At 35.6% G+C, this 14,847-nt stretch overlaps 1 pseudogene across 1 annotated transcript in view; it reads left to right on the forward strand.

Moving 5' to 3' along the window:
* LOC308505009 (elongation factor 1-alpha 1-like) overlaps positions 1-12,806 on the forward strand; it is a 40,549-nt pseudogene extending 27,743 nt beyond the window's left edge. The window contains exon 2 of the transcript in view: positions 11,435-12,806. The product of the transcript in view is annotated as an elongation factor 1-alpha 1-like (transcript). The remainder of the gene's footprint in view (positions 1-11,434) is intronic.
* Positions 12,807-14,847: the final 2,041 nt, after the last annotated feature.

Genomic DNA, 14,847 nt, shown 5'->3' on the forward strand with positions numbered 1-14,847 from the left:
GATTGGGCCATTGCCAACTTCAGAGAGGGACTCTGATTCAGAACATAGCAGGATTTGAGAGGTGAATGAGCTTAAGAGAAAAGGCTTGAATTAATTGAAATAATTGAATTATCAAACACTTTTGAGAGAGCATGAATTCAGTAGACTGTTGTATAGGAAGTATCCTTTCCCATGAGCCAAGCATCTGAACTCTGGCTTCCCTTTGGATTAAATTTCATAGCATCAGAGAGTTCTGGAGATAACCAAAACAGTTTCACGTGGCAGTTAAATAAATTATTAACTTTATTTACAACTGTTCTACACAGCAGTTAAATAATGTTCTGTAAAATTAAATAATTTCTATTACTTTTATATTTGTATGCTAATAAAGCCAGATAGTGTGAAGTGTGATACTGACTACATGGTCAGTGCAATGGACAGTGAAATCAATGAAAGATAAATTGAGGACAGTTTTATAGTCTGTAAGAATTCTAAAAAGATTTAACTAAGTTTTAATTTTACCTGTAAAATACATTTGAAATCCATAAAAATATTAACGTAAAGCATTTTATGTTTAATTTATAATTTTAAATGAAATACTTAGACATATGACATGTAGATCTCCTGTTGTAAGCTTGCCCCAAACTCTGCATATAATGGTGGTGAGCCTATTTCTTCCCTCTACTCCCATGAACACATACATATTAATGAGATAACTGATGAGAAAATAATTAATATTTCAAAAGAGTTAATAAGACTGTTAAATAAGACTGTCAACGGCCAAAACAGAAAAGGTGGATAACAAAAATACATCTGTTGAAATAATTAAACATTAGCTATTCTAAATGCACTCTGATAGGTTCACTTTACCAAATACCATGACCCTTTCCTTGATGACATTGGACACCTCCTTTATGAAAGCTCCTATTTTGACCTCCATGACATAGTTTACATGATGTATTTTTTTTTTTCTCCTAAACTCTTATCTTAAAGTCTCTTTTTATAAAATTTGTAAACAGCCTGTGGAAGAGTATTCCACTTCTTTTTAGCCCATATGATGCTATTTATTTTATGATAGCAATAAGTAAAAGGTTAATGAGTAAGTGAATATAAAACATTGTTCTAGCAACATATTGCATGGGGACATAGACCTTGCTATCACCAGATATTAACTAGATGCATCTTCAGAAATACTATCTCAAAATTCAAATGTGATTTCACAGTTATGGAAAATTTTTCATTGTCACACAGATGTGCTGTACCAAGCCAGAGAGCGCAAGTCACGAAAGACCATGTTAGTAAGAAAATCACAACAGCTGGTATTATTGAGAACATTAAGAATGCTTATTGGGGATATAATACCCACATCAACTATGAAGAGCATGAAACTGAATCTCACTAGGTCAGTTCCATTTTTTCTACTTATCTGTATCCTGGAATGAAGGAATCAGAAAATTTTGCAAATGATTTATGATTTCCCTTATACACATCAAAGGAATACACATGGATAAAAGGACGAGGCCAAGAGGCTATGTAGATAAGTGTGAACATGGCAGATGAGTGTCATTAAGAGAACAAACACCATCATACCGATGAATCTCAAACTTCTACGCATTTCTGAAGGAGCCCAGATATGGTTTATTTTCTGTTAAATACCGTATTTCCCCAAAAATAAGACCTTGCCAGACAATGAGCTCTAATGAGTCTTTTGGAGCAAAAATTAATATAAGACCTGGTCTTATTTTACTATAAGACCATGTCTGATGTGATATGATGGGATATGATATGATATGATATGATATACTGGGTCTTATTTTACTATAATATAAGACTGAGTCTGTAATGTAATGTAATATAATATAATATAACATAACATAACATAACATAACATAATATAATATAATATAATATAATATAATAATACTGGATCTTATATTAATTTTTGATTCAAAAGACGCATTAGAGCTGATTGTCCGGCTAGGTCTTATTTTCGGGGAAACAGTTAGTTACTTTTTGTAATTCATGAACTGGCACCTAAACAGTACACTAAACAAACTCCAAAGATGTTTGTCTAGCTTCTTGACACCTTTTTAATGAGAACCACTCCATCTGTCCCTTATCGCAGGCTGCTATGGGTACTGATCACAGATCTCTGGAACAGAGATACATACTTGGTCCAATCTAATTATTTTCACATCTGGAACTAAGACTAAATGCAGGAACTTTGGGGTGAGCCTTTTCTATCATGTACCCCAAGAGCCAAAAACAACTGACCTGGAGATGCACAGATGCCCAGGGAGAAGCAGAGCTAAGAAATGTAGAGCAGTGATGTTGCATGAGTGCCTGGTGGCTCTCTAGGTTCTGTGTTTAGTCCCTGGGCAGGCCAGCTCTCTTTGGGTTCTTTAAGATACTCCCACATCCTTCTAATAAATTCCCTTTACTACTTAAGCAGTTGGTTGCTTTTACTTCCAACCAAAACAATTTAGCTAAGAAATGGGAAGTACACACACTGTACTGTGTGCTTGGAAACTTCATGTGATGTAAAGGTGTAGGCCCATGAGCTCTTCAGTAATGTGAGAGAAATACTTATGTTTGAAAGTAAATATGAAATAATTTTATCTTCAGTATCTTAAAGAGCAGTACAATTTTGGAGAGAAAATTGTATATGTTTAGTAAATTCTATAAAACGTAGGCGACTTTAAAATACACACATGCACATACAAGGAAATGAGATGGGGCCAGTAAGGAACCAGGCATGAGAAAAAAAAATTAATCCAGAATGTAACCTTTTTTTCCACTTAAACTGGTAATGTTTTGTGTATAATTCATGCAGTATCTTGCTCTAAGTCGGAAGTGAATTCATTCACAAGGGAGTTGGAGATAATGTCACTGTGAATATTAAATCAACCAGCATGAGGTGGGAAGGTGGTAACACTGAAGATAAGATCAGATACAAACCCAGTGAACTCTTAAATAAAGAAACAAGTGAGTCCAGCAGGGCTATAAACAACCACCAAAGTGAAAGGCAATAAAAGAGAAGAAAGAAAATAAGATACTCAAATTTAATGAAGCAAGACTTAAATGACTAGTGCCTGGTATGCCATTTTAAGTAATACAAATTTCTGCAACCGGAGTGATTAAAGAATGTATTTAACTGTTTGTCTAAATCTTCACTAGGACCAACTTGTATGGAATATGTGTTATATGATTATGAGTTGTTTTTCCTAGTATTGTAAGAAACAAGGACCATAGTAGAAAAACACCCACCTAGATCTGGCAGGTTTAAAAATGGACCTTGTGCTTAATTGGATGGTGGTTGACAAGCTCCAGGACCTTTCATGAAGAGGAGGAGTGTCTCTCAGTCAAGAAAGTGCATCCAAAGGAGAATGAGCTCTATGGGTAGTGGACAAGACACATACCCAGATTTGGTACATTCCACAGTGAAGGTCCACATTTTATATTTATTTAAAGTGTCTCAGTTGTCAGAAAATTCTTCAAATATAATCAAGATCAAATGTAAATAGGTATGAAAGCATTACAGTGTACACCTTACACTTTCACAGTGTCCTATGTTAATTATATCTCAATAAAGGGGAAAAAATAAGTCTCAGTAGGTGCTTAAATTCATTCATATTGGAAATGAGTCCAGAATATCCATGATGACAATATGAAATCTCTTACATATGACAAGCATGATTCAAGAATCTACAAAGTATTTTTTATTAATATTCATAATTATTGAAGTCACATATTCTTTATCACATTTGGTTAACAACAGCAAAACAAACTGAGCTAGCTTGTGATCAAATTCATATTAAGCATAGATGCTTCCTGCTCTTTCAGAAAGCTATATTATAGGTGAAAACTCTCTCTACGCTAAAGATATTAGGCAGATATAGGCCTTTATTACTCCTTGAACTCTAGAATATGCAGGATGTAGAGAACATAAGTTCATTTTGGTTGAGATTGGCCTGAAATCAATATAGCAAACCCATAAAATTTTAATTACTGTAAACCAAAGATGCAATCCTTTTTTAAAAGTACTAGTATTAAGAAAAATTGTTTGATTGATATGCTAGTGAATGTTGTTTTTAGGGTTGGGAAGAATCAGTTATTGATAAAATTCAACATAAATTTAGTGAGAGACTACTAAGAGCAAAACTATGTACTAATTGTGTACTGCTAGTAGAAATAGGAATTGGTACTCCCTACCCAGAAAACAATTATGCAATATGTATATAAAGAGTTTCACATATGTTTATATCTTTGACACAGTAATTCCACTTCCAGATGTCTTATCTAAAGAAATATTTGGATGGCTTCAGGTGAATATTTTAAAAAGTACTACCAAGTCTTTACAAACTCTTCCAAGAATTAGAAGAAAATGGAATACTTTCCATCTTATTCTATGAGGCTCTAATACCAAAACCAAATAAAGGCATTGCATTTTTTAAAAATCAAGACCAGTATCCCTCATGAATATAAACACAAAAATCCTCAATAAAATACTAGCAAATCAAATTCAGCAACATATCAAAAGAATTATACACCATAATCAAGTGGGACTTATTTCAGGACAGCAAGGTTGTTTTAACATTCGAAAATCAATTAATGTAAAATATCATATCAACGGAATAAATAACAAACCCACATTGAACATCTCATTAAACACAGAAAAAGCATTTGGCAAATTCCAACAAAATGGAAAGTCCAGAAATAAATTTATATATCTACGGTCAACTGATTTTGGACAGGATGCCAACTCCATTCAATAGGGAAAGAAGTCTTTTCAAAAAACTGTACTGGAAGAACTGGCTATATACATGTTAAAAAATGAAGTTGGACCCTACTTCACACCATGTACAAAAATTAACTCAAAATGGATCAAAGACCTAAAAGTAAGCACCAAAATTCTTAGAAGCACTTCAAAAGACACTATCAAGAAAGTGAAATGACAATCCATAGAATGGGAGAAAATATTTGTAAAACATATATCTGATAAGGAACTTGTAAATAAATGGATAAAGAACTCAATGATAAAAAAAAACAACAAAAAATCCCATTTAGAAATGGGCCAAGAATCTAAATTTCTCCAAGGGGGATGTACAAATGGGCAAAGAACAATCATAGGTGTGAGTAAATTGATATACAAGAATGCTCACTACAGCAATATTTATTAATAGCGAAAAGGAAGCAACCTAGGTGTCCAAAAATAGGGGAATGACATGAATTATAGCCCATCAAAACACTGAAATATGACACAGCCATTAAAAAGATGTATGGAAAGGTAGGGAAGTAATTAAGCACTAGAATACTACAGACAAACTGCTTGTGTTTGAATCCCAACTCTACAACTTACCAGATTCATGTTCTTGGACAAATTATTCAACATAAAGCTTCAATTTTTTCATTTGTAGTTTTTTTGTTTGTTTGTTGGTTGGTTTTTGTTGTTTTTTAACATTTTGCTAGGATTAAAGGAGATTATACATGGGATGTGCTTAGCACATAACAAATGTTAAATAAATATTTGAAAAAAATTATGGTGTGCTTTTATTAACATGTTGGTATCTGTAAAATATAGTATCAAGTAAAGAAGGTGGATATAAAAATGTACATAAATATTCAACAAACTTTGAATGAATATTTAGATAGATGGATGGGTAGTTAAATGTATAGGATGGATAAATGGATGAATACTGAAGTATATAATGGAACGTTATATTCCTTTGTCATTCCTCTAGTAGGGCAAGACATCCTGGTTTATTACTATTTCACTGTTCATATGTTTGGCTATCTTTTCTGAGGATCCCTCTTAACTTTATATGGTTTCTTTGAGTGTGTGTGTGTGTGTGTGTGTTCATCTTGCCTGGTTTTCCTATTGGTGTCTCCCACGAGGAGGTGACCCTGCCAGAAACATTCATGGATCACAGAGAGAATATGCTGTTCTATTTCTACTGAGAGACCATAGTTGTTAGTATCGCTACATTCCTATCGTCGTTTCCTTGCTGGAGGCAGCCTGCTGCTAGTATGTGCTACAAGTATATCCCTTATTCAACTTATTTTTTTAAATCCCCCCTTGTTGGCAATTAGCAATCAAATTCTTAATTAGCTTAAATCCACCTGGCTATTTTGCACCTAATAAATCAATTAATTTAATTCACATGGAGGGGATTGTATTTAGTGCCATATTTCAGTCATTACTGACCACAATTGTGTGTGGCTGCTGCACGTACAGTGAAGACATGATAGCCAAGCACAATTTGTATTCTCTGCTGTTTTGCAGTCTGTTAGGTAAGTGGAGAGTGTGCTTCATGTTTTTAATGTAGAAAGGGATTTAGCAACAGACCTCAGAAGACTAGAAGAGAAATTAGGAGTCTAGTGTACGTTATAAACAGGTTCACTATTTAGGTTACAGCCTTTCAGATATGCCTGATGATGTACAGTGTCGTTCATTTCAGACTCAGATGGTATTTGTTCAGCAGAAACAAATGTGATATTATATTCTCTTTTGTTGAAATAAAGGTTGTGAATAGTGGGTAGAGGTCCCAGGAACCTGTCAAGAATGAATTCCACATAATTATACTTTGCCCCTAACTCGCCTAGTGGGTACAGAGTTTGGAGACATAGGGCAAATTTTAGATGTCATTTTTAAAATTAACTTGAAGAACTTTTAAACAGAGACAAGTTTATTGTCAACATTTCATATTATGTTTGCTTCTTGAAAGAAACTTTTTTGGGGAATGGTAGTGAAGTAAAAATGGGCTGAGACTTTTAAAGATCAAAACAAAATCTTTAAAAATAGGTTATAATTTTATGCAAAAACTGTTACATGTAAATATCTTAATTATTCCAGAGTCAGATACTTGACCTAGAGACTGTGATTGTTTAAAAAAAATCCCAGTGTAATCAATATATCAAAAGATTTAGATACAGGTCAAAATATACTGCTGCAGCTTAACAGTGTGTATTTCATTCAGGAGTCTGAAAATACTGTTGCTGACTGAAAAAAATAATATTTCCTTAACCTACTCTGATTCTGGATTATCAATAAGGTATATAGGGACCTCAGAATCAGGTTGGGGTGTTAGGGGAGTGAGGCAAAATCTAATGAATCAGCACCACTTCAGAACTAGTTCATAAGGAAGTACAAATTTGAGTGTCCCAAGGAGTGAAAGGAAATCTCAGCTTAATATTTTCTTTTACTCCAGCTTAACTGAGACATAATTCACATATAATAAAATACAGACTTTTAAACTATACAATTCAGTGGTATCAGTATATCACTAAACTGTATAAACATCACCAATATCTAATTCTGGAATATTTTTAACACTTCGAAAACAAATCTCATATCCATTAGAAGTCACACCCCATTTATGCTTTCCCCAGCCCTTGGCAACCACTAGTCTAATTTGTTTTTCTATGTATTTGCCTCTTCTGGATGATTCACCTAAATGCTATCATACCGTACGTGGCCTTTTGTGACTGGCTTCTTTTGCTTAGCATAATGTTCTCAAGGCTCATTCGTGTTGTAGCATGTATCAGTACTTCATTCTTTTTTATTGCTAAATAATATCTCATTTTATGGACTTATATTTGGTTCATCTGTTTATTAGTAGTTGATGGACATTTGGGTTGTTTCCATTTTTGAACTATCATGAATAAGCCTACCATGAACATCAATGTACAAGTTTTTGTGTGGACTAAGTTTTCAGTTCTCTTGGGTATATACCTAGGAGTAGAATGGTCATGTCTTATGGTAAATCTTTATTTAACATTTTGAGGAACTGCCCAAATGAGTTCCAAAGTGGCTGCACCATTTCACAAACCTACCAGTAATGTATGTGGTTCCATTTTCTCCACATCCTCATCAACATTTGTCCTTGTCTGCCTTTTTTATTACTTATCCTATTGTGTGTGAAATGGTACCTTATTGTGTTTTGATTTGCATTTCTCTAATGGCTAATGATGTTGAGTGTCATTTCATATGCTTATTGCCCATTTGTATATTTTCTTTGAATTAATGTCTATTCACATCCTTTGTCCATTTTTTGATTGGGTTGTTTGTGTTTTAATTGTTGAGTTGTAAATTGTAAGAGTTCTTTATATATTCTGGATATAAGTCCTTCATCGGATATATACTTTATAAATATTTTCTCCCATTCTATAATTTGTCTTTTCACCTTTTTGATGGTGTCCTTTGAAGTACACATGGTTTTTATTTAGATAAAATCTAATTTTTAAACTTTTTTCTCCTGTCACTTGTGCTTTTAGTATCATATCTAAGAAACCATTGCTTAAATCAAAAGCCACAAAGGTTCATGCCTATGTTTTCTCTTAACAGTTTTATAGTTTGAGCTCTTATATTTATGTCTTTGATCCACTTTGAATTAATTTTTGTATATGTGCAAGGTAGGGGTTTAACTTCATTTTTTTGTATATGGTTACCCAGCTGTCCCAGTACCATTTGTTGGAAAGTCTATTCTTTCCTGCATTGAATTGCCTTGGCACCCTCATGAAAAATCAATTCTCCGTAAATGTAAGAATGTTTTCTGGATTCTTATTTCCATTTTATTGATCGATGTGTTTATCTTATGCCAGTGCCACACTGTCTTCATTACTATAGCTTTGCAGTAAATTTTGAAATCAAGAAGTGTGATTCTTCTTATTTTATTTGTTTTCAAAATTGTTTTGGCCATTCTGGGCCCCTTACAATTCCATATGAATTTTAGGATCAGCTTGTCAATTTCTGCAAAATAGCCTTGACTTAGTTTTTATTTACACCAACAGCCAATAGTGTCTGGCCCAGTGGACAGACATAACTGAAGATTTCCCCAAGAAGGAGTGGTCACTGGGGACAGCAAATTGCAGCCTCATGTTCTAGGCGGGCAGTTTTGGGTTGAACAGTCCCTCGGCAGCATCTGGAAGAACAAAAGCAGGCTTCAGTCCCTAGAGGGAGAAGGAAGCTTATAAATCTGGGCAGAATAGGAAAATCAGAACCAAGAAATACAAAAATCGAGGCCCAGAGATCTGCTATAAGAAAGAGTGATTGTGTACATCAGGCAACCTTGGCCAAAAGGTTGTGACAATAATACAGCCTATTGTGTCAGCCATTGTGCCATGTAAGCATTCAATGTACAACAATGATTATTACTATAATTACTTTGTCATAGAATCATTGATACAAATGGAAATCATGTTACTAGTTTGGCCACTCCACCAAAGCGAATTTAGCCCATAATAATGATAATGAACATTTGAGAAGCACTTTTTAGTTGATGACACCCAATCACATACACAATCTAACATAATCCTCAAAACAACTGTTATTTATGGGTCAGTTTATAAGCATAGCAGGTGTTATTTATGTGTCAGTTTATAAGCATTTACTGAATTTCTTAATGATCATTTTAGACACTGGGGATAAAAAGATGAATAAGGGAAGTCCCTTTCCTTGGGTTATCAACTTAATAATGGAGATGCAAACAGCGTCTGATAATTATATGTGTCCACTAGTATTAAAAGTGGCATTAATGGATGTTTGAGTCAAGTGCTCATGGGAATATAAAGGAAGAAACTCCTAGTCTGACTGGGAGTGTGTTTTCAAGGTCACAAGGGGTAAATAGAGGGATCTGAACTAAACCTAGATGTGACAATAATATAGCCTATTGTGTTAGTTACGGTTCTCCAGAGAAAGAACCAATAGGATTCCCTCTCTCTCTCTCTCTCTCTCCATTTATTATAAGGAACTGGATCACACAGCTAAAGAGGTTGAGAAGTTTCATAATCTTCTGTCTGCAGACTGGAGATCCAGGAAAACAAGTGGTACAGTCCAAATGCCTGAGAGCCAGAGCACCTGGGATGACTCCAGTCAGAGTCTGAAGGCCCAGGAACCAGGAGCTATGAGTGCAGGAGAAGATTGATATCCCAGCTCAACAGGCAGACAGAGAGAGGTAATCCTCCCTCCCTCCACCTTTTTTGTTCTATTCAGAACAAATTCTAATTAATAGAAGTCCAAATTCTGTCCTAATTATCTGTTGGTGTGTAACAAAGTATCCCAAACTTAGTAGTGTAAATTAACCATTTTATTATATTCACTGACCTGTAAAACAGAAATTCTGAGAAGGCAGAGCAGAATTCTGAAGCTTATCTCTGCGTCATAACCGCTTAAGGCCTTATCTAGAAAGACTGTAGAAATCTAGAAATGCCTATAAGTGACTCAAAGGCCAGAAGACTGGATCATCTGAAAGTTCCTTCACTCACATTCTGGTGCCTGAGTCCAGGTGACTCCAAGGCTGGGCTCAACAGAAATTGTGGATAGGAGGACCTATCCACATCTAGTGTGGACCTATCTAATGTGGATTGAGATTCCCATCATATGGTAGTAGGGTTCCCAGAGGGAAAGCCCAATGAGGACGCATCTAGAGAGTGAGTATTCCAGGGAAACCTGTAATAAGCCACACAACATTTATGATCCAGTTTTGGAAACCACTTAAGCATCATTTCAGCTATAATCTGCTGGCCAATGTAGTCAGATTCAAGGAGAGGAGACATGTATCACATCATAATCAGAGTAGTGTCAAATAGCTTGTGGCCGTATTTTCAGACTTGGAGAATATGTTTGGAGAATTGCAAATAACATCAGAGGGTAAAATGCCACAGGGGGATGCAGCTGGACAAGTAGCTAAGGCTGTATTATGGAGGGCATTGTTGACCTTGAAACCCCTTAAAAAGGAGCTGAGGTTTTGTCCTGTATGTGAATATACTAATTATCAACATCACTATAAGCAAGGAGAATCATTTAAGAGTTTTAAATTGTAAAATGACCTCAATATTCTAGCACAAATATTGACAGATGGCAAGCTTTGGAGTAGATATTTTTGATTGCAAGTAATAGAAAATGTGATATAATCTGGTTTAAATAAATAAAGGTAACTTATTGGTCCATGTAACAAAATTCCTCAATAGAAACTCTAGGCATGGCCTGAACCAGTTTCTTATCATTAGGGCTTTATTTCTTTGTGATACTCTTGACTCTGCCCTCCTCTCTGCGCTCACTTGAAACTAGGAATACTTTCCTCATGGAGCAAATATAGTTATTATAACTCTAGGTCTTGCACATGCATACCACAACATCCAGAGGGAGAGAGAACAACCTCATCCTAACATTCTAAGCTGAACTCAAGATTCACTCTAATTTGCAGGCTTACGTCAAATGTCATGTCGGAACCAACTTTTGTGTCAAAGAAGATGCAGTAGTCTAGGTCACATACTTCCTCTGTAGAATTACATGGATTTCAAAGTGGAAATAATAGGGGGAAGAAGGAAATGAATGTCATGAATAAACAGCAATGTACAAGTCAGCCCAATAAATGTTTGCTGGACAGACAAATAATTTTCAGCATTCATGATCCTTGTGACCTGATACAATCTCTCTGGTACATGTATAAAAAAGGTGGATGAGAGTATAAGACTAGAGGCAGGGAAACTGGTAAAAAAAAAGGAAAAGACTCATCTCAACATCATCATCAGTGGACACGTAGATTTGGGCAAGTCTAACACTACTGGCCATCTTATCTACAAACGTGGTGGGATCAACAAAAGAACCATCAAAAAATTTGAGAAGGAGGCTGCTGAGATGGGAAAGGGCTTCTTCAAAAATGCCTGAGGCCTGGATAAACTGAAAGCTGAATGTGAGCGTGGGATCACCACTGATATCTCCCCGTGGAAATTCAAGACCAGCAAGTATTATGTGACCACCATGGATGCCCCAGGACACATACTTTATCAAAAACACGATTACAGGCACATCTCGTGCTGACTGTGCCATCCTGATTGTTGTTGCTGGTGCTGGTGAATTTGAAGCAGTTGTCTCCAAGAATGGGCAAACCCGTGGGCATGCTTCTGGCTTACACACTGTGTGTGAATCAACTAATTGTTGGTGTTAACAAAATAGATTCTACTGAGTCGCCCTATAGCCAGAAGAGATATGAGGACATCGTTAAGGAAGTCAACACCTACATTAAGAAAATTGGCTATAACCCTGACACAGTAGCATTTGTGCCAATTTCTGGTTGGAATGGTGACAACATGCTAGAGCCAAGTGCTAACATGCCTTGGTTCAAGGGATGGAAATTCACCCCTAAAGATGGCAGTGCCAGTGGACCCACACTGCTTGGAGCTCTGGATTGTATCCCGCCTCCAACTCATCCAACTGACAAGTCCTTGCGTCTGTCCTTGGAAAGGAGACTGGTGTTCTCAAACCTGGCATGGTGGTCACCTTTGCTCCAGTCAACGTGACTACTGAAGTAAGGTTTGTTGAAATGCACCATGAAGCTTTGAATGAAGCTCTTCCTGGGGCCAATGTGGGCCTCAATGTCAAGAATGTATCTATCAAAGATGTTCAATGTGGCAATGTGGCTGGTGACAGCAAAAATGACCCAGCAATGGGAGCAGCTGGCTTCCCGGCTCAGTTGATTATCCTGAACCACCCAGGCCAAATCAGTGCCGGATATGCACCTGGATTGGATCACAGCTCACATCGCTTGCAAATTTGCTGAGCTGAAGGAGAAGATTGATCATCATTCTGGAAAATAGCTGGAAGATGGCCCAAAGTTTTTGAAATCTGGTACTGCTGCCATCATTGCTATGCTTCCTGGCAAGCCTCTGTGTGTTGAGCGCTTCTCTGACTATCCTTCTCTGGGCCGTTTTGCTATTTGTGACATGAGACAGACAGTTGCTGTGAGTGTCATAAAAGTAGTGGACAAGACGCAGCTGGAGCTGGCAAAGTCACCAAATCTGCCCCAAAAGCTCAGAAGACTAAATGAATATTATCTCCAATACCTTCCACCAGTCTTAATCCCTGGTGGAAGAACTGTCTCAGAATTGTGTCTCAGAACTGTGCCATTTGAGTTTAATAGTAAAAGACTGGTTAATGATTACAATGCATTATCACAGCCTTCAACCTTCAGAAGGAAACAACAATGCAACCTTCAGAAGGAAAGAAGAATATTTTGTGGACGATTTGGGTTTTTTGTGGGGGGCATTTTTAAGGTATTGGTTTTTAAATCGGTGCTTTTTAATGGAAACAAATTGACCAAAAATCTGTCACAGAATTTTGAGTCCCATTAAAACAAAGTTTAGTGAAAAATGTGTGTGTTCTTTTGGTCAACACTATAACTTCCTGTAGTTATAGGTAAAAGACTTAAGTAAGAGCTGCCCATAACCAATTTCTGGTGTTACATCTGCTGAAACTTTAGAATTTGATCATTCTGAGTCAATGGTTTTTTTCTGCGTAGTTACTTTGGGTTTTTTCATCTTGTCTCAAGCGGAGGAATCATTTGTTCCCACAGTAAAAAAACTACGGGTTGGGGTCTGTTGATGCAACGCTTCATAAGTTAGGACAGATAAGCAAAGAATAACTTTCTTTAGGTATAAACAAATTTATAAAGGCCAAATTCTGTAATATTGAAGTCTATGTGTTTCATGTAAAATTTTATGCAGTTACCTCAATATTGAATAAATTTTTTATGTCAAATTTTAGTTTTCCAGTTATAGGAATGTGAATTCTCATATTTACTGATACTGAGGTAGTTTAAAGAATCTAAAATGAGGCTTACATAGTATTGAGCACTGTCTTGCTATAGTTAATTATAGCCAGATCCTAGGAAAAATAATTGATACTGGAAGTTGAAAAAAACTCCCATGTGAAAGATGCCCCCCTTATTCCAGGAGGAAAGAGATATTCTAATCACCAGAGATAGTAGTTGAGGCAGAGAGAATTCTGCATGCAGACCTTATTAAAATAACTCTTATTTCCCTTTACTCTCCCCATATATTTTAGTTACTTTTCCACAATTGCCTCTCTTTGTTCAACCTAATATATAGGCACTTAGGTTTTGCCACTTCTTTGGGTCTTCATTCTTTTCTGAGAGCTCCCCTGTCACACAAAACTTACATTGAATAAATTTATATGCTTTTCTCTTGTTAATCTATCTTTTGTTACAGAGCCTTAGCTGAGAACTTATGATAGGTAGAGGAAAAATTTTTCCTCCCCTGTACATCTTTTCACCTTTACATTCTCGAACCGAGCCTAGTACCCAGTACCTATGCCAAATGAAAGAATGGAAATATATGCAAAATATATAGAAAATATTATATTATTATATTATTGTATGTGGATATATATTCATATATAATAATATTAATATTGTATATGAATAGATGTATATTAATATCATTATATTAATATTGTATGTGAATATATATTCATATATGATTATTTATTATAATATTCACATATGTATATATAAATATATATTTATATATAATAAATTTTATATCCAACCACAGAAAGTAAAGTCACTAACTAAGGCATATAATTTTTACAGTGTAAGTCCGGATTCAACTTCTAACTGAATTTTATGGCAATTCCCGGAAACTGTCTTTCTGAATCATCTGATTCAGTTTGTACTTAAAGGCCCAACCTCAATTTTTGTCAAGTACTTCAAGCCAGTGTTTCTAAAATGAGTACCTGTAGAGACATAAAATCTACCCATTAATATAGTTAATATTTTTCTTCTAATCCTTTCCCCTGAATTGTGTTTTCTGTAAGTGATCGCTCAGCTCTTTCTTGAGAAGAATGCTTTTGTATTAGCTAATCCTTCCCTCAGTTTTCTGTTTCCTATTTCTAAAGGTTACACCTTTATTTCTTCTCTTTCAATAAATTTGAAAACTCACAGTGCTTGATCCACTGTTTATCTTATTGACTATATTCCACACTTTCAAAGGCAACTTTTGCTTTCCAAGATGACATTTAACGAGCAAACTTGACCATCAGTCCTCATACAAAACTCATTGCAAAGGAAG

This window comes from Rhinolophus hipposideros (assembly GCF_964194185.1).
Source record: "Rhinolophus hipposideros genome assembly, chromosome: 11".
NCBI classification, from domain to species: Eukaryota; Metazoa; Chordata; class Mammalia; order Chiroptera; family Rhinolophidae; genus Rhinolophus; species Rhinolophus hipposideros.